This window comes from Balaenoptera physalus (genome assembly GCF_965194825.1).
Source record: "Balaenoptera physalus genome assembly, chromosome: 15".
Lineage (NCBI taxonomy): Eukaryota > Metazoa > Chordata > Mammalia > Artiodactyla > Balaenopteridae > Balaenoptera > Balaenoptera physalus.
This window is the reverse complement of record NC_138894.1, coordinates 96,930,932-96,951,981: the sequence shown is the minus strand read 5'-3', so window position 1 is coordinate 96,951,981 and position 21,050 is coordinate 96,930,932. Positions and strand designations below refer to the sequence as shown.

General features: G+C 47.0%; 1 protein-coding gene and 1 long non-coding RNA gene across 17 annotated transcripts in view; one reads left to right on the top strand and one right to left on the bottom strand.

Moving 5' to 3' along the window:
- Window positions 1-21,050, top strand: part of LOC309643898 — a 169,840-nt gene that overhangs the window by 2,064 nt on the left and 146,726 nt on the right. The window lies entirely within an intron of this gene.
- Window positions 1-21,050, bottom strand: part of MYT1L (myelin transcription factor 1 like) — a 417,110-nt gene that overhangs the window by 311,935 nt on the left and 84,125 nt on the right. The window lies entirely within an intron of this gene.

Sequence of the window (21,050 nt, the reverse complement as noted above, 5' to 3'; positions counted from 1 at the left end):
CCCTGGGAAGATGTCTGGGCTGAGCCTCCAGCCACTGGGGCATCATGCCTCTACCTGTGAGTCACCCCTAAAGACCAGAGCTGAGTCAAGACAAGAAAAACCAATAATGGATGAAAGTACTAGAACAGGCGAGTTGAACAAGACCAAGTACCAGCCCCTCCATATCCTTTCGTACTAATAAAGATCTGCTGCAGGTTGTTTCTAGGTAACTTTCTGCTATTAAAGATAATTTGAAGAAAATAATTTAAGTGCATTTATTGATTTTGGAGTTAAATCAGGCACAAATGAAGTCGATTCATAAACTTTTACATTCCTCCTACAAAGTGTATTCAACGTTTTGTGGTTTTAAGAACTAAAATCTTATTCTTGTTTGGTTCCATAGTGACATGTGGCATTAGGTATTTCCGAAAACAGCTGATTTGTTAGATTGCAGGAAAATTTTAATTTTTAAATTACTTCCTCTACAGGTTCAACCATTTGCTTTCATATATTTTTTACAAGACTTCATAGGCCAATTCCTGTCTTTACATGATTGGAGTCAAAAAGTGACTAGAAGTTCAAAGTCCAAATGTCTTTTTTGCACTTAGCTTTCAGATGGGAAAGATATCTACCAGGCATATTTTGTTTCTTTATTTTCATTTTAGAATGTTTTCAATTTTTTTTTAAGTACAATAATAAAGAGTTTTAAGGAAAAGCTTTGCAAACACAAGAAGGCTCCGTGTGAAAACAAGATCATGGTTGAAACTACTCCACCACCAGCTTACTCCAAGTGGATCAACAAAAGAAGACATGAAAAGTGAATCAGACTCATTGATATAAGGTCAAGGATGGTATGACCCTAGCAGACTTTTGTTGCTTTGAGTTGAGAGGTGAGATGTGTCTGTGTGTGATGCTCTTGTAAGATGACTATCTGGAAATGGCTCATCTAAACATGCTATCGGGTGGGAAAGACAGTGAATGGACATGAGTCATTTAAGGAGAATGGCCAGTTTGAGTTCATAGACCAACTTCCAATGAACTGGATCTTCTGCCTTCTTTATAAGGAAACATCCTATGAAAAGTCCCTCCCTCCTTGCCTCTGGGAGCTTACGGTGCTCTCCCTTATTTAAAAATAGAAGGCGTCATAGCAACAGATGGCAGCGCGGAAAAGGAGTCCAGCTGAGATTTTCTAACAGACAGCAAAGGACGAAGGTTGACAGGCTCAGCGTTAACTGTGCAAAATTAATATCCCAGAAAGATGGAGAGAATTAGGTGACTACAACACCGCTCTTTTCTAATTTTAAGTGTTTGCAGGTGAGAAGGGAAGGAACTAGAGCAGCATCAGTCTAGTTTTCCACTAAGAAGATAAATAAGGACACGTTTGAAACCGAGAAAGGGCCAAGACCACGCTGGTTCATAGGCGTGTGACCTGGACAGTCAGAAGCGCCCTGCACTTGGTTGAAGGTTCTGCTGTTGCTGTCTTGGAATTCTTAATAATGTCTGAACAAGAGACCCTGCATTTTCATTTTGCACTGGCCCCACAAATCATGTAGGTAGTCCTGGCTCAGGCATCCACCTTTAGAGAGGTACCTTTTTTACTCTCATTAAAAGGTTTCTCCCCAATCTCCTTGCTTTAAACCAGATCTGCCCTCTGGTCCATGAGCAGACTCAGCTCCGAATCTGTCCTTGCCTTCACCTTCCCTCACCCCCTCGACCAATTGGAACCACCTCCTCTGGTTCATCTGTACATCAGTGTTTGTCAACCTGGGAAGGGGTCATAATTACCCTCCCACCCCTGCTGCCAGTGTCTGAGTCACAGGTAGGGACGGGAGTTGGGAGTCTCCTCCCTTTTGAAAGCTCCAAAGATAATACTCTGTGCACCTGCCATCCTCCTCCCTCCCTCCCCACTCCCAGCTCCAACCCCACCCACAGCTCCCGGGCCACTCACCCTCATTTCTTTCTTTTTAATTTTTTCTTTTTTGTGGCTGCGTTGGGTCTTTGCTGCTAAGCATGGGATTTCTCTAGTTGCGGTGAGCGGGGGCTACTCTTTGTTGTGGTGCGCAGGCTTCTCATTGCGGTGGCTTCTCTTGTTGCAGAGCACGGGCTCTAGGGCGCATGGGTTTCAGCAGTTGTGGCGCACAGGCTCAGTAGTTGTGGGTAGCAGGCTCTAGAGCGCAGGTTCAGTAGTTGTGGCACACGGGCTTAGTTGCTTCACAGCATGTGGTATCTTCCTGGACCGGGGATCGAACCCGTGTCTCCTGCATTGGCAGGCGGATTCCTAACCACTGCACCACCAGGGAAGTCCCCACCCTTATTTCTTGTGGAATTAGTCCAAGAACCTGGAAACTCCAGCATGACTTCCCTCAATTCATTTTCCATAATTCAAGCAGAGATATTATGAAAGTGGTACCCTCATTCCACTCTGCCCTGTCTTTGGGGGCAGGAGGAAATAGTGCCCACCTTTCTCACAGAACCCCAGGGAGGTGCGCAATCAGATCTCAAGGGAAATAGCTGTCCATTTACCAGGAAGGTGAGCTCCTGGGTGGTGGGGGTCTGGTCCCAGCCAGGATTCATGACCATCACTGTGCTCAAGTGCAGAGGTCAGAGGTCAGTCATTGAGCAGGTGCTCTTATTTCTCCCTGCTGTCCCTCTTTACCTACACGTGAGCACACGCGCACACACACACACTTGTGCACACACACAGGCACACACCACACACACTTGCATCCACACCCCACAGCAGACCCTGAGTGTTCCCACACTGTTGGCATAAAGGCATCTCCATGGACAAACTTCGGCTCAGAGGCCGTTTGTGCACGTTTGAGAGAAAGAGAATTCTGGAGACGGAGAGGGAGGCAGTGTTGGTGGGACCTGGACACAGGGAGGGACTGGGGCTCCCGGCAGGCAGGATGCCGGGTGGGGGGCGGGGCTCAGAGGAGCGAGACCCAGCGCGGTGCTCTCTGCCCTGGCGATGGATGGCCCACAAGGAGGCAGAGCCGACCTGCAGGGTCAGGGGACCGTGGAGGCTCAGACCAGGTGGTGCCAGCCGCACCACGATCGAGGGGGGTGCAGTTCTGGAGGAAGCACTCAATAACTTGCTCAGCAGCTCACCAGGTGCAAGAAAAGGAAGCGTTAGTCCTTGTGTGCCTGGGCCTCTGGATTGACGGTCCCACTGTCGCACAGCACAGGCACCCAGTGCGGAGAACAAATAAAGCCTCTCCGTGCCCAAACCAAAAACAAAAAAACAAAAAGAAAATGGGTCCAAACAACACAGTCACCAAGAGCCTGCCTTCCAAGGCACCAGGCACCCTTGAAAACGAGCTGATGGGAAGGGACCTGCCCCACAGTCTCAGAGGTGTGACAAACCCCTGGGACTGGGACAGGAGCCAGCCGTGGGGGGCAGAAGGGAGCACACAGCACCAAGCCCAAGTAGCACCCCTGGATTTAATTTAGGTAAGCAGTGAGTGACTCGGGCTGGAACCTGCTCACCTTCCCCTCCAGCTGTACACTTGGTGTAGCTTACATTGACCTTGGGGATCACTTTCCAGTCCACTGCATCGTGCCTCCCTTCGGGTGGCACCTGAAGACACCAAAATAACAGGTCGATTTCCTTCTAATCAGTGGAAAGGAGAGCAGGGTTGGAGGGAGGAGGCTGGTGGGTGGGAGATGATAGACAAGACTTGATCTTAGTTTAACAGTCCTCCTACAGCCCTGGGTGAACCCCGCGAGGTTCTCTGTGCCATTCGGGGCCGCTGACAGGTCTCAAGTGTTCCGCAGCCTCTGGATTTGGGGGCCAGGTCAGCAGCCGGCGCCCCCCAACATCTTCATCTGTTGATTTGTCTACATAGCTGCCTGGTCTTCGATGCTGAACCCTTCCCTCCGGCTCAGCTGCTCCCTTACATACGGGGACTTGTTTTTCAGGTTAATGTCCCCCATGAAGGCAAAGGCTGGTATGGGTGCCGGATCAGCATGTGCTAACTAAGCATATGAATTATAAAATAAAGGAGTATCATGGGAAACTTGAGACAGAAAAATATCCTCAAAAAGCAACATGAGGAGGAGTTTAAGTCTCTGAAAATGAGAGGAAGGCTCAGGTCTGTTTCTCCAACCTTCCGTGGTGCTCGCTCTGTGCCAGGCACCCGTCTGGGCTCAGTGGGTCCAAGGGACAACCTGTGAGTCGGGAGTTCTCCTGGCTGCATCCTCCAGGTGGGAAAGTCAGTGCACGAGAGCTGAGCAGTTCGTCCGGTCAGAGAGGAAGGATGGGAATGGGACTTGGACGTGGGCTGGTGTGGCTCCAGAGTCCAAGTTTGTAACCTCCGTGCACTAAGTCATGATGCGGCAAGAGGTGGAGGGATTGACCACTGTGTCCGCTTCTGCTCTTTTTAGCATTTTGTCTGCCTTTTCAGTGTATCCATGAGCCAGGCCCTGGGGGCTGCACAGCAAGGAGAGCCCCAAGCAGAGGCCAGAACCCACTGTTTGGACTCATTACACCTAAAACTCTCAGTAACAATTGTGAGGACATTTGTATACTTGTCGGTGTGTTGGTTTGTCCATCACATGTGAAAATCAGGAATAGCTAGGGGCTCACCCCTCAGTGCCTTTTAAACATCATAAATCATGAGTAATAAAAGGTAGATTAATGGAATATAATTTACCTACAACAAAATGCACCCAATCCAAGGGCCAACTCGAGAGCTCTTAGAACATCCACAGAGCTCGCCCAGTGCCTCTGGCATTTCCCGCTGATGTCCTCTTGCTCTCCCAAGGGCAGTGTGTCCGGCGTGCCCATCCTGCCTGGGACCTTTCCGGCATCAGTGTCCCCATGGCCAGGGCAGAGTGCAGCTCCCCGTGGGCCTCTCCAGCCCCCCACCCGTGGCCTCTCTCTACAGCCAGTTGTATCTCCTGCTCTGTGCCCAACATGGCCACCCGGGTCCAGTACAGAGCCCCACTCAGCATGCGGCACACACGCCTCTCCTCTGCCGCCATCTCTGTCTTTGTGAAATTTGGTCTATTTTTCTGGAACGGCCTCCCAGGGGTGCCGCAGGTGGATGCCGACTCCAGGCCCTGTTGTAACGCCTTGAGTCTTCCCGGAAAGCATGAAGGGAGGTCCTTTCCACGTTGAATAAAAATGGAGGTTATGCTTTGTTTTTTACTCAGAACCTGCTTTGTCTTTTAGAGTTATTCTCAATGGTAGGCACCCTCACCTTCATCTTGCTTCACCTGTTACCAATATCTGACTCAGCAGGTCACTCATTCCTCCTGCAAATACCTTCCTCTCTTGATTTCCAGGCATCACCATCCCGGGCGTCCTTCCACTGGTAGGCGTGCTGTTTCCCAGGCTTCTGTGCTGGGTCCTTTTTTCAGCCTTGACCTTGGAGTGTCAGGGCTCAGCACTCAGACCTCTTCTCTTCTCCTCTATTTTTTGTCAATTTCCTCTGGTCTCAGGGCGTGGAATGCCATCTCTATACCCATGACTCCCAGAAGCATCATTCCAGACTGAAACTTGTCTCTTAACTTCAGGAGACCCGCTTGGCATTTCCACTCAGTAGGTAACTGGCATCTCAGACCCCACATTGGGACTCCCTGTGTTTCCCACAAATTTATGCCTCCTAGACCAGCTGCCAGGTCAGGAAGTTGTTTGAGAAGCCCACCAAGGGTTTAGTGCAGAATGGGGCCAGCAAACCAGGGTCTCCATCAGGGACGCACACAGTCACGAGGAAAGGGAACGAGTATGTGCTGACCCCTCCCACTTGTCAGACACTGTGCTCTCCGATTCAGGTATTTGCTCACTGAATCCTCCAGGTATTCTGAAAGCATATATATATTATTAACTCCATCTTGTAGCTGAGAAAATGGGCACTCAGAGACATCGATTAAACTGCCCAATGTCACATAGTTCATCATGACCAGTAAACACGCAGGATTGGGCCCAAGGTTGTTGATGCTCGTACCTGGTCCATCCCTGTACAAGGATGGGAGACAGTACACTCAGCCCTTAATGTCAAAGACAGGGCAGGGGTGCAGTCTGTACGTATCCTCCGTCAGGTTCAATATCTCGGTAGGTGTTTTAGCCTCATAATAAGCTTGAGAACAACAATGCAAGAGAACAGACTTGTGGTTGCCAAGGTTGGGCGGAGGAGGGATGGACTGGGAGTTTTGGTTGCTAAGAAGGGGGGTGTGGGGGAGAGATGGGCTCGGAGTTTGGGATGAGCAGCTGAAAACTATTATATATGGGATGGTAAACAACAAGGTCCTACTGTAGAGCACAGGAAACTATATTCAATATCTTGTGATAAAGCATAATGGAAAAGAATATGAAAAAGAATATATATATATATATATATATATATATATAAAATGTATAACTGAATCACTTTGCTGTACAGCAGGAATTAACACAACTTTATAAATCAACCATACTTCAATAAAATAAATTTTTAAAAAAAGAGTGTAACTATGCAGAAGTCTATCATAAGACTTCTGAATCATCACAGGCGATATATTTAAATTTAAAATGTGTGCAACAGGCTTAAAATAATGACTTAACTAGTGACTCAATTCAATCACCACTGAGTTACATTTTAAAACAGTCAAATGGAAAAGAAACTGAGTATCATCTAATGAATGGGTGTCTTGTCTAAATGATATCAAACATTTTTGATACTGTTATTCATTAGTGTAAGATTTCTTGCCCAAATCACAGATATAGAGAATTTTAGAACTGGAAGGAAGCTTAAAGACTTTTTTTTCTGGTTAAATCTTCTTATTTTACAGATAAGGTATTTATCTTTATACACATGATTTTTGAGTTAAAAAAAATTAAATCTTTTTAAGCTAAGAATATGCATTACAGTCTAGAAATACATTCTCTTCATAAAACATTAAAATAGCCTCCATTTATATAATTTACTTTAACACAAAAAAGGTTTCAATCTTAACATTACACAGATGAGCTGTAAATACATCGTATCATCTTCTTTAGAACACCTTAAAATCCACAAAATATTGGGTCATTTTAGTCCTTTCTTTTGAAGGTAACAGGTAAGGACTGAATATTTACCCAGCCAATACAAAAAAGTTATGCCAGATCTTTAGGCAGACTAATTACACTAACATATTACAAGAATGTTGTGCTGGGTCTTTGTGTATATTAACTTTATAATTTTAAAACATTTAGGACAAGTGCAAGCTAATAACAAGAACTGTATGCGGTAGATAAGGGTATAAAGTAAAGTGTGAAAGTCTTCTAAAGTACCCAGTTAGGGCCGTCATTCCCATCTTTCTGCAGAAAGCAACTTGTTGGGAGCTCAGCTAAGGATGTCCTGCGCCTTTACAACCATATCTGTGTATGTACATATAAATACATGAATATATATATATGCATAGGTCTATGTTAGAAATTTACATATATCTAAGTGTAGATACATGTTCAACATGACATTTTATACAAATGGACTCGTGACTCAATAAGATTGAATTGAGTTCTTTATATACATATATACAACCTTTATTAGCGTTTCTAGATCTACTTCACTTTTTTAATGCACAGCATTTCTTTTTTCTTTTTACGTTCCCTGTTTAGAACAGTAATATAGACAATCCAGTTTATTAAACTAGAGAGTTCTTATCGGCACTTCCCAGAGTCCTTTGGGCTTGATAATGTAATTTACAAGTTTTGATCTCTAAGCAGTATAAGAGCAGAATGGACTGCATTGTCTCCCCAGGCCTACACTTGATTAAGCCCACATCATGTGACCGTTGTGGGCAGGTGGAGAATACAGCATCTCACCTCCTCTTGTAGAATGAATCATTGACTGGAGGGCCAGTTCTTCAACCTCAAGCCGGTTCAACTGGTGGTGCAGAGCTGCTTCCAAGCGGAGGAACGTCTCCCCCTCCTTGCGCAGCTCCTGAAGCCGGCTCAACATCACACCTCCAGCACCCCCTTCTATATCTGAATTGGGATCCAGTCATCATCTCCCCTCCATGTGAACACTGCAGGGGTTTCCATGGTTTTATTACTACACATGGAGAACAGCGAACGTCCCCAGCCATGTAACCTTGGGTATCGTGAAGGTGTTTCTATAGGATAAGTTTTTGTCAAAGGAACTGTGCAATTGCCAGCTCAAAGGACATTTACGTTTAACCATTGGTTGACGTTACCAAATGTATCACCAAAAAGCTGGCACCAACTTGCACTCCCACAAGCAGGAACCCTTTGTGATCTACAAAGGATGGAGAAGAGTATAAGGAGCTTGCGTGGAATGAACGTGTGCTCACGACGGGCAAGGCTCTGTGTTAAGGATTTGACCTACATCATCTCTATCACACCAGCCCAGCCAGGTGTGCACACCTGGTACCATTTTCAGCTCATCTGGGAGCCAAGCTACTTCACGTTGCCCGACTAAAGAGGGGCAGAATCAGAATCTGGACCCAGGATTACCTGCCTCCAGAGCCCTTGTCCTTTCACAACAAGGTGACACCTTATCTAAGTTAAAACAGGAAAACCAGGCTTACAAATTTATGAATTAAAAATTCCTTTGGAGAAAACCAATTTGTTTTAGAGTCCTTGACGTTATTTAGCATGGGATTGTGCCCGGCATTCTGTTTATTTTCGCTGTTAGCTGTTTATTTGCCTGACATAGGTTTGACTCCAAAGCAATTGCCCTTCCTCCTCGTTTACACCCCATCTTGGGTTCTCTGGTGACCTGTCAGTACAAGGAGCCTCGTGACTCCTCCAACAATGCCTTTATATAGTGAATGCTGATTTCGCCACGTGAAAAATCGGGCAATTGACTTTGTTTTATAATTGAACACCGTATTTACAGAAATGACAAGGAAAATCAGACAGCTGTTTGAGTCTGTGATAAAGGGGAAAGAACAACTTGCGGAGGGCTGAATGGACTCAGCTTTTGGCAGCGTGGTTCTCCCATTTCTTAACACTTCAAAGATACGGTCTTATTTGCCTGGCAGGGACTGAACTTCCAGCCCTGATTTCCGAAGGTAATTCATTAGCCTGCGTGCTAAGTAATCTGTGTCTCCCCTTCCCTGTGAATTAATTGACAAGCTGACTTCAGAGCTGTGAACCCCCGCTGTATGTGGAGCACAGAAGTCTCTTATGTGACTATTTACGGGTCTTGCTCACTGTGCTGTGCTGGTAACACTGGAAAATTCCCTGAGCTGCGTCCATCACCACCCGCGAGCCCAGTGCTGGTGAGGTGACATGTGACAGTGGAAGCCGGGTCCCAGCCCAGATGCCAAGCTGTGGAAAATCCCTCCCAGCAGCAGCAGCTGGGTCATCAGGGGGGGCTCAAGGCAGCAAGGCTGACAGCCCTGCCGTTGCCTGTGGCTCTGTCTGTCATGCAGGAAGGCTGCTCGATGCGCTGAAGCCATTTGCCTCTGACTTATGTTTGATCCTCAGCTATTTGCATACTGTTATGAGCTCAGGGGGTAGAGGAAAGCACCTGTGGAAATACCTCCTGAGAGCTCTCTGTCTGTGCGTGCTTAAGATGGAGAAACTAGACGCCTGAGCCCTGAGGGGCACCACGTTTCACGAGCTTTACTATGAGGTAGCCTTTTGCGCACAGATCAAGTCCAAGGGTCGGGCTTCCCACTGGTCTGTGGAAAGAGTTAACGAATCTCCCCAGATGCAAGGACACAGCAAAGGCGCTTCTCGAGGGTATCAAAAAGGAAAGCAAGGATATCCATTCCTTCCAACTGGGAGCACGGCTGCATCCCTGCTTTCTACTTCAGTGGTTCCCAGGCTAGCGAATTGGATTGGGAGAAAAATAGTAGCAGCTAAAATGCAAGCAGGAGAGAACTACTCCACACTGTGCAACAGAGAAGGGAGGTATTCTCTTTTGTCTGTGTGTTCACCCATCCACTTGCCATCTGTCATTTACCGACCTCTCTCTCTCTCTGATTCTAAGTCTCTACCATCTATTTCTCTATGTCTATCATCTCTCTGTTTCTATCCCTATCTATCTATCTATCCTCTATTTATCTTAATCTCTCTATCTTTCATTGACTGATTTTAAACATTTATAGGTTGACTGAGTCATTACCCAAGATGTTCAAGGCTCGTTGGGGAAAACAATAGAAACTAAGCAAACGCAAAGCAGTGGCACCGGATTTGACGGCCCTCAGGATCGTAGTTCTATTTACCTCCTCTGAGCACTCCCTTGGTCTCGTATTTAGTCTTTTGTTTCGTTTTTTCCTTTACATCCGGTTTGGTTTGATCTTAAAAGTAATTAGAATAAGCACCTGGTTCTGGGGGCTCTTTTCAGAGGCTTGCACAAGTTCTGTCTGAACCAGGAATACCTGAAAATGGATACCGCAGATCCACTTAACAATAGAGGAAATTTTCATTGCACAATTATAGCAAAGGCTTATTCTGCAAATATCCCTAGGAAAGAGAAGACAGTGCCAAACACACAGTAGGATGTAAATTACTAGGTTCCTTCACGGAAGGGTGAGGGAAGGGGGTACTCAGTAGTGCAGATTGCTGCTGGGCAGTGAAAGGTGAGCTGGGTGAGGAAGGGGAACAGGTGTCAAAGGAGGGAAAAGGCATTGGTGATGGATTTTATCTGCTGGGAGCAACCCTGCCCTCCATGCGGGCGAGCGTGGGTCCCACCCGGAGTCGCGGTGGCAAACTCAAGAAGGTCAGCGTTCACAGTGCCCTGTGTGCATAGCCCTGCTGGGCTCTCCCTTCCAGCCAAGGCTCCCTGGTGACAGGAGCATTGGACTTGTAGCCCTGCTTACATCTCCCTCCTTAACTTCTCCTGGTCCAGGTAGGCGCATCTGTAAAATGGGTATAACAATTCCTTGGGTTGTTCTGAGGGCTTCCTGAACTACAAGCCCGACACAGTGCACATCAAGTGCCGAGAGCGGCATCACTGTGTCCGCGGGAGGAAGGGAAACATGCGCACCCCTTCATTCAACTCATGGGACAAAATGACCCCCCTGGGAGACACTGCATGCTTTCAGGATGGTCGGCTCCTTTGTTTAAGTTTAAGGAAGATAACGTGTTTGAAAAAGGAAGGTGGTTCTGTGCAATGATGGAGAGATGGGACCCAGGGTGGAAGATGTGGACTCGAGTTCTCACACCACTGCTTACTAACTGTCACCTTGCAGGTGAAACTTCTCCGGGGCTGTTTTCTCCTCTTTTCCTTGTCTCTATCTGTACAGCATCTTGACCCATATTTCCTCCTAAGCTACATTTCTTTTACCTTTGGCCCTTCAGATTGCCTCTGTGAAATAGAAGAGCAATAGAATTTAGCTTGCAGAATCACTAGGCTGATTGGGTTGGATAATGTTTATACAGCACTTGGCTTAGTGCCTGGCATGCATTCACATTCACTAAATAGCACTTATTCATTCCCCAAATGTACTAGGTGCTCAATAAGCATTTTTTTTTGAATGAATGAATGAAGAATAATTTGAAAAGATCTCACATTTCATGTCTTGGAAATCTCGGAGAAACTATTTTACAGAGCTGAGCTTTCTCCAGTTCATTTAATGAGCTGGCGACAGAGTTAGGACTAGACTTTAATTCCAACTCCTGGTTCCGTGTTCTTTTCACTGGAATATTTTGGTTTTGTATTTGTTTAACTGAATTGAAATGAACGTTAAAAAGAATGGCAAAGGGGATCAGACATTGATGTGGAGGTGTGCAACGTTTTTCTTTTCTTGCATCACTTAAGAACTGAACCTCTCCTGGATGGGGGTCATGCTGGGCATAAGAGCGGCCCCTACAGCTACTCCCAACCAGGCAAACAAAGAAAATGACCGGCATGCAGAAACAATGCCCTGCCTTGCTCTTGGGGTGGTCAAGACTGCACCAGACACTTTGATACTGTTGTGACACCCATGGAGTTGTCACCTGAGGAGTCCCGCCACCTCTGAGGCTCCTGGTGGTGTCCGCACATCTAGTGCAGACTAGTCTTGGACTGGATGACCACTGGCATCTGCGACCAGTGGTGTGCACATGGCATGAAAGAAGGGAGAAAAAGTGGTAGCTTTTGGCACACACAATAGAATGAACACCTTGGAGTCCCAGATCCTATTTGCCTCACATGAGCCCAGAAGGTAGCACACTTGTGATGGGTAGTTAGAAATTAATTTTAGTAACTGCACTGTTGAACAGAAAGAAATCCACAGTGGACTGCAAAGAGGAGTCCAGATTCTCACAGTGTTTTAGCATGTCAATAGTTTGGCATTTTGTTGCATTAAATAACAGCCAGAAAAATAGGAGGAACCACCACTGCTCAGAAATATTTTCTGTTATGGTGAGTTAAGATTGGATATACACAGGTACCCATCTCATAACCAGGCTTCTAACCCTCACATAAGTCCATGCTTGTTTTATATAACAAAATGTGAAATCAATCTGCCAAGGAAACCTATTCTGTGCGTGTTAACTGGTGGCTTGCTTATATTTATCAGGTCAAGAAGCTGGATTGGTGAAATGCAAGGGCACATTTGTCACTTTAATGTGCTCACATCATTCTACTCATTACAAATTGGAATTAAGCGTATAGTAAGGAATGAGAATACAGTTCACACAAGTTGCCATTTTCTAATCGTTTCAATTAAAAATAATAGTATTGGATGAGCTTACAATTTCATACTCATCTTGGCTTTCCTGCTCTGAAGACCATAAATTAGGGAAGGGGCCCTGACTACAGTCTGCAGGTTACAGAGGTGGAAGAGCTCGTGGGGTGCTGAACACCGAGCTCCCTGCTGTCTTGCAGGGGCCTCAGACAACACATTCTCAAGGGGGCAAATCTTGAAGTTTTAGAGATGATCTTTGGATCCATAATACGTGCTTTTGCTGTTTATTAATGCTTGAGATGGACAGATTAGAGGTCAGGAAAAAGCCCGTTTGGCACGGAGCTTCTGTTACTGGGGCTGGTAACGCTGCTTTGCCCTGTCCGCACAGTGTCCGGCACCTCGTCCCCCAAGGGTCTACTTCACCTGGAACTCCAGGACTTACTTACAGGTTGGCAGATTCTAAGAAGCAATGACTCCAAAAGAGACAAGGACTGTCCTGCTTGAATCGCAGAGTCTCTTCTGAGGTTGAAATCTCGGTGGGAAACATGCAGCCAGGGGCATTGGGAGCTTGGAGGACTCCAGTGAATAATCTAGATGGTTCTTTACAGCAGGTTTTGTTTGTTTTCTGTTTGTGCATGGAAATAAGATGAATGTTCAGGACTCATTTCATTCCCTCTGATCCGCCTGTCTTTATGCATCTGTCCGATCCCAAACTCTGGTTTGCTTTGTCTGCAGCCCTTGTCCACCCTCTGGACCCAGCCTGCTCCAGTGTTGTTCTCTTCCTTTGTCTATTGTCTGCCCACCAAAGCATTTGTTGGAACCCATCAATTCTCCGCGCTTTCAAGCTGGGTTTGTCGCCACAAACTCATCACCCCTCAGAGGCGCATCTCCCAGCTGGCTGGTGTCGCTCTTGTCTCTGGGTCTCTGAGCTCCCCGCCCTGTCTTTACCGATGCTCCTCTTGGCCAGTGTTTCCACTGAAGCTGTATTTCTTGGGTCCTTGGGCCGTGTGGGGGGCACGGTTAGCGATCATCACTGTGCTGCATTCTGATAGGTAAGGGTCGGCAGAGGCTCACAGCGCAGCCCCTCTCTCACGCCATCGCCCGCAGGAAAACCCGCCACAGCCTCAGGAACACGCTGAAACCTCACGTGGCCAGCTCATTCCCATGAGGGAACGGTGAGCTCACACTGTTCAACTTACTTCCGGATTTCTCACAATGTGCCCCCATCTACCCTTATCCTACACAAAACAGGATGTCTCTTCAATGCCAAGTAAGCTTGGCTGTGAATGGACTTTTCTGCTCGCAGGAGAGAAGCAGATGCCCTCTTCTGTAGAGGAAGACCAGTTACTCCGCTGGCCTTGCATCTGCGTCTGAGAGGTCCAGCGAATCACCACGCTTCTCAGAATCCTTCAAGGAGCCCAGGAATCTGCAGGTTACCTACAGCCCGTTACATCACCGTGGCAGATTCAGAGCTGTCCTGTAGCCTCCCGAAACTGCTGAAGTCTGGCTTTCCTGTCTGTAGATGGCAGGTGCTTTCGGAAGGAGGAACCGGCATGCTCCCACCCCACATTTCCCTTTTTGGATCCTGCTTCCCCTCTTCCCTTGCCTTTGTTTGTTTCCTTCCTTTTCCTCCCAGCCACACCCTCACCCAGTTCCATCTGAATCTCTGGGACAGCCACACCTAACCGCTAACCAGTGCTGTTAACAGAGCACGGGACCTCGCAGGGCCTGCTGTGTGGGATGCCACCGCCCCAAATGGCTCCATGGCACCCAAGCCAGTGTAAGACCAGGGCACCATGAAAGGCCCTTTCTCTCACAGTAAATACCAAAAACTTTCTGCACATCACAGTTTTGGTGGTTTGGATAGAGAAAAGCATAGTGAAGAATACAGTTCTACCATCCCAATCCCTCAAACATTGCTTTCTTTCCTACCATAAAGCAATTTTGGTAAGTGCTTTAAACTGTGCATGCCCCATTTTACCAGACTTTCTCTTAATGACCCCTTTATTCTAAATGTCCACAGAAGGGCAGAGAGGATGCACCTCCTTTGGAAGGTCGGAAAGGTTTGTGATGTGCGGTGCCAGGTGGAGCACCTGGACAGAGGGAAAGTCCTTCCCCCAAAGAGGAGGGAGGACCAGGAGCTGAAGCCATTTCTGGGAGTCACACAGGTGAGGTCCGTGAGGGGCTGGGGTGACTTTTAAAGCTAGGTGCCGCCTCGCTCGGTTAGGGTGTCCTGGGGAACCCTGAAGCCTGGACAAAGCTCCGGCTGGTCACCCCACCTCGACAGCTGCCTGTTTAAAGGGTCAGGGCATGGAGGCAAACATCCACGGCCTCTTAGTTTCATGTTCAGGGTCCTTCTGACCAAAAGTTGTGCTGTTATTTCTCCATAATAAGAAGACAAGGGCATTGCATGCTGAAGGAGACAGGTTTTATGGGTTCTTAGTTGAGCTCTTCGTTAGATCACTGGATCCCAGGTTTTTCTCTGGACCATGGAACACAGGGAAAATCTAATTTGCTGTGCTCATCTTAAAGGAGCAAATGTTAATCAAGGCCTGGTGATGAAGATCTGCTGGTGACGAAGCCGCCCTGTGTCCCTGGACTTCAACCTCCTCACCCACGACGTGTGGATGTCAGGCTCTGGGGGAGACATCAACTCCCTGGCCAGGAATAGGTGGCCTCGGGGACCCACACAGAAGTACCTGGTGAAGTTCCAGTTTTACCTGTAACATGCATCAGGCTTCAGCAAATACTTACTTGCTGAAAAAGTGTTTGCAGGTGACTATTTACCAAGTGTTTGAAATCAGTGTGCTGTGTCACACAGGAGGGGTACAGTCGCTTTCACTCGTGGGAGGGGGGGTCCCTCCTTTGTACCTGGGGAAGCTGGGGGCTTAGCGTCTTCAGGGAAAATCACAGCCTGGGATAGAAACCACACACAGCACATACCTGAAGGCTCCGGGCTTTGAATCACTGTGTTAAAGCCCCATATTAAAGCAGCCTTGGAGATCGGCTTGTGACGGAAAGGCTCTTTGCAAATACAAAAATCACAGGCACAGCACATACACATGGCTCTACATGGACCAGACAGGACAAAGGCAGCCCTACGCCATCCTCCTCTGAGCCCTTTCCAGAGCAGCCCCAGAACCACACACATCCCAGTCTCTTGGCAGCTGGAGCTGACCTTCATTTTGGTCTTTGTGATTTGGAATATCAGAGAACAGGACGGATAGTGCATTGCAAAGGCCCTCCTCCAGGGTGTGGAGGGAAGACTCAAGACTCAGTGCTGCCCGGTGCCTGCTTCCCAGTCTCTAAAAACGGTGATGAGAGTAGTTCTTTTTGACCCGGGAACACATGTGTAAGAGCAATGCTGATTCAGGAGCAGGACGTGAACGAAAGTTATTATTTCTAGTTTAGAAAAAACATGTTGGTTCCTCTGTAGCGCGCCCATGCCAGTTTAAGGGGACACGGACCACCTAGTGCAAACGTGTCAAATGCACGCATGTGCGCAGACGTGGACAGACGGAGGCGAAGAGACGGCAACGTGCCTCTCACGTGCACCTGAAATCAGAGCACTGCACCTGGCCTGGTGAGCACTTTCACAGGCAAATAACCCTGCTTTCAGGCTCTCCACCACTGTTGCAGCATACACTGCAGCATACACTGTTGCAGCATACGCTGCGAGTGGGTTCCACAGTTCCAGACCTCCGTGCAGAGGAGTGGGCGCGCCAGCTTTCAGATGAAGAAACAACGCACTAGAGACACACAGAGTGTTCCTGATCAGTCACAAATGAGAGCGAAATTCTCTCGACCTTGAGGTGAGGGTGGGCAGTGCCCCTTCCATGCCTCAGCCTGGAAGACAGGCCGCCATTGCAGGCTGGGAGCAGAAGCTCATCTCCATGGCATCTGTTCCCAAATCTGCTCTCCTCACAGCCGTCACGGCCCAGACACCCCCTTCCCCCTCTTCCCATGGGCCTGGTTTGACCACTCCATCTCTGGTCAAGCCACCAAAAATGAACAACACCGACATCAAGGCAGAAGCAGTTGGTGAATCAGCTAATTAGCTGTGTCACAGGCGGAAATGTGAGGCGAGCCCCCCAGCCAGAGCAGGGCTGCTGGTGGCCGTCCCCCTCCTCCTCTCTCCCCTGCGTCCCTTCACACTCCACCTCTTTTCTCTGAGTTTTTATTCCTTTTCTTCCATTTTCTCGTCCATTCTTTTCCCACTTTTTTTCCCCATTTTCCTTATCTCTTCCTCCATTAACTGACCTCCTTATTAAGGAGAAAGTAAACTTTCAGAATCTTGATTTTTTTTACAAAGTATACGTATACAGAAAAGATGGGATAGGTCAGTTCAAATATGGCAACAGTGGCTATTTCTAAAAGGAGAGATTTGGGGTGATTCTCTTTTTTTATTGCTACTTTGAAAATCTTACATAATTAGAATTTTTTCACAGCAAACAAATAAAGTATATGTATCTAACTCCCATGTAAGTCTCTAAACAAAACAAGAAAAAAATGAATGTGTCTTTACTTCCAAATGGCCTTGAATCACGTTCTTTGAAATTGATGTTTAGGACCCCTGGATAGAACAGTTTCCCCTAAACATATCATAGCTTTTCTCCCATGGATGAAGCATCTGGAGGTCAAGGATGGTGCCATCCTCCCTGCTAGCCCCCAGGGGGTTCTCTGCAGGCAGAAGGCCCTCAGTCAATGGCTGAGAGCATAATTCTTTTCCTACCATTGTCATGGGGTTACTAACAACTTAGACATTAGGTCAAAATCTATGCTGTCAAGAGGTAATTCAGTAAAAGAAAGACAAATACCATATGATATCACTTATATGTGGAATCTAAAATACAAACGAACTTATCTATGAAACAGAAACAAGACTCACGAACATAGAGAACAGACTTGTGGTTGCCAGGGCAGGGGTTGGGGAGGGATGGACTGGGAGTTTGGGGTCAGCAGATGAAAACTAGTATATATCGAATCAATAAACAGCAAGGTCCTATTGTACAGCACAGGGAACTGTATTCAATATCCTGGGATAAACCATGATGCAAAAGAATATCAATAATAATGTATACATAACTGAATCACTTCACTGTACAGCAGAAATTAGCACAAGATTGGAAATCAACTATACATCAATAAAATATACAAAAAAAAAGCTACGCTGTCAAGAAGCAGGACCAGAGTAACATCCCAATTTTTCATTCATAGATTTGCACGCTGCTCTTAGAGTTTAACTTGGTAAGCCCCACAGTCCTCACCACTACACACATCTGGGAGAGATACAGGGAAAAAAAAAAAAAGAAAGACAGAAAATTATTGTAAATGCAGTGTATGAGCCCTTTTTATTTCGTCTTAGTGTTTGTTGCTGGAATGTTGCTGAGAAATTTTTTTGAATTCCGAATTTTACACATCAGTGAGTGCATTACCAAAAGGATAAGCTCATGGGCGCCATAAGTGCACATTTCCTTGCTAACCATATTTGAACTTGTTCCTTTTTCTTTCCTGCTATATTCAAAGGGTGAGGAAGTGTGATCTTAAAGGGGACCTTTAAATACTTTTTGGTTTCTGTAAAATACGTCTTTTTTGAGTAGCACAGAAATAATCAGAAAAGAGGGAAGAATAGGGACCATCGTGATGTCCCGTGCAGTGGACCATCGGCCCTTGTCTGTTCACTCACCCCGGCTACTGCATCACCCCAGAGGCGGCATCAGTGCTCCTGAGCAGGACTCCTGCATCCTCTGAGCTGCCTGCTCACACACTTTCCTCTTAGGCCAAGGTCGAATTTAAATACATCTTTGTACCACGTCTTTCACTGTGTTTAGTGGAAGGTCCAATGTGCATTGATTGGTTGATTGAAAGAAAGAGGACAGGAACGAAGGAAGGGAAAAACTTCAGAAGTATAGACTTTATCATTTGAGTAACTGGAAGCTAAAAGCTAATTACTGGGAAACTTCAAGTGGACAAATCTTTCCTACAAAGAAACTCATTGAGCTCAGGGCCCAGACTTGCTCCTTTGCCTCTGTAATCCCCACCTAGCTCGAGGCCCGAGGAGCAGAGACCCAGCTAACATTTATGAAATGGACAAGTAAGCATAACTAACGTGTTTCATGGCCCAAGAGTATTACTATTGCTCCAATGGAACTGAGTAACACAAGTCCAAAAGCCTCCCGTGCTTCTTACTAAAGACAAATTATACATTCTCTCCACATACCATGGAAGAAATGATGCTTTGGCTAGAAGAAAACGTCCTTTTCTAAGTCTTTACCTCCTTCGTCTCCTATTTCCTTAGCGTTTGATTTCATGGAGATGCCGTCCAGAGCAGTGGCTGGCACAGAGCAGGGGCTCCATAAACGCACGTCAGAAGGATAAACGCGCTCCTGTTTTCAACCACTCAGTCCGTTTAGGGAGCCCTGGCCACCCTGAGGAACATTGTGGACCTTCCAGAAAGGAAGAAGACAGGACCGCTGCGCCCAGAGACCCTCTGCGCAGAGTAAACCAGATCATGGGGCGCCCAGGAGGACGGCCTGGCTCAAAAAGCACCAGGGCCTCAGAGAGATTTTGTCTAAGGGGTGGGCGTGATCTTAAATCACAATGAAATGAAGAAGAATGTGGTTAGAGGGGGTTTGTGGCAGCAAATTCTGAGGCTCTAGAGAAGGGCCGGGCTGAGGTTACGGCATCCGGGGAGGCACCAGTGGAAACCCAGGTGTGTCTGATGACCGAGGAGACCTCCCCCAAACTGCAGAAGTTAAAGGAGGACCCAGAGGGGGAGAGAGAGTGAGGACCACGCCGCAGAGGAGGTGTGCAGGGGGGTTCTGCCCACGCACTGGCGAATAAAAGAGAGAAGACAAGCAGACTGGAGTTAGGAATGACACTGCATTACGTAATATACGCTTTGTTATCGTTTCCCGAACAAGTGTGTTAAAATCAAGCTTTGGGCAGGTGAATCAGGTTCTGAAGGCCCTAAGAGAGAGTTTACTATTCTAAGACATTCTTGCTGAATTCTTTGCAAATAATAATTCTTTCCTAAAATAGATAATCTGCTACACAAACTTATCTTTTTACAATTGCTTAAATGCGACCATTAGCCTCACGTGGCCTCTTCCATAATCCGGACAGCTGGATTTAGGGCCGGAGAGAGAGACACAGAGACAGTGACAGACAACAGACATGGAGACCAGGAGGCACAAACTTATAGACTTTAGAAGATATTGTTTTGAAGCTGGCTGTGGGCAAATGTCATGGAAACTCACAAGGTCCTTGGTAGCCAGTTACCTACGGTGCAGAGTAAAATAAGCATTGCAACCTGTACTTGGCACGCCCAGGTCCAAAGAACCACCGGTTTGTGTATATCCCGTTCCAACTTGTTTTTGTTCACAGGACGCATCAGACTTGTGAGGTAGAATATGCGGAAACCTGAACATGCATGTTTCTTCTATGATTAACTATCTTTAGCTTTTGTAAGGAGACTAAGTTGAATTAAGTGGCTTTTTTGGACTCTGGTGAGAGCCTCAAGCAGCATGGTCACACTAGACATTTCAGTATGTGAATAGCTGTGACTCTCAAGTTCGTTTCTGGTGAAAAATGCTCACATCACAGAAAAATATTCACCCTAATTGGCAACCTTGTTAGCAGCAGTTTCAGCAGAAAGGCTACGAGCGAGACCAACAGCGACAGCGTATCCTGACAGACTCAGTTTTTGCAATGACTACATTTCGGACACACCCCAAAGCAATTAAATACAGTCTCCATAATAGAACACTCACAGGAGCTTGGAGATTATAATTTCAAATACGTTTCTATTTATGATATTGTGTGTTTAGTCCATAAGAAAACATTCAAGCTCATTCAAAATGTTTATGTGTCAAACCACACACACGCCCGTCTATGAAAAGGCAAATCTGGGAAAAAGCTGCCATCTCTGTGGGGAGAGGGATGGTTCTCCCAAAGACCAATCCATGTCCTTCAGGTTTCTGTTTGTTTCCATTTGCAAAACTAAACAGTAAACATTTGCAAGACTCTTGGTTGACGGACATGTAAGGAAGAATCAAGGAAGTCCTCCTAAACAGACAGGAGCCCCTAGAAGCCGGAGAAGCAAAGAAACAGGCGCCCTGGGCCCGCAGGCATAGTAGCCCCGCCAGCCCTGGTTCCAGCCCAGTGGGATTCATTCTGGATTTCTGACCCACAGAACCGCAAGGTCATGAATTTGCATTGTTCTAACCACTGGGTGAGTGGTACTTCGCGACAGCAGCGGTGGGGAAGCAGCCAGAGTCCACGGCTCCCCACGTACTTAGTCCAGCCTCATCCACCTGCGGGCACCTGGCTCACTTTCGTGCGACTTGAGCATCTGAAAAAGCGCCAGGAAGAGCAGCGACAGCGATAATGAACCCAGCGGGCTCCGAGGAAACACGCCGACATCCTGGAGGGCGGAAAACGTCAAGTGCCAGGAAGGAGGGGCGCGCTCCTGGGACTGGGGGGGTCTCGGCCTGAAGCAGCATCTCCGGCGCCTGCTTCCT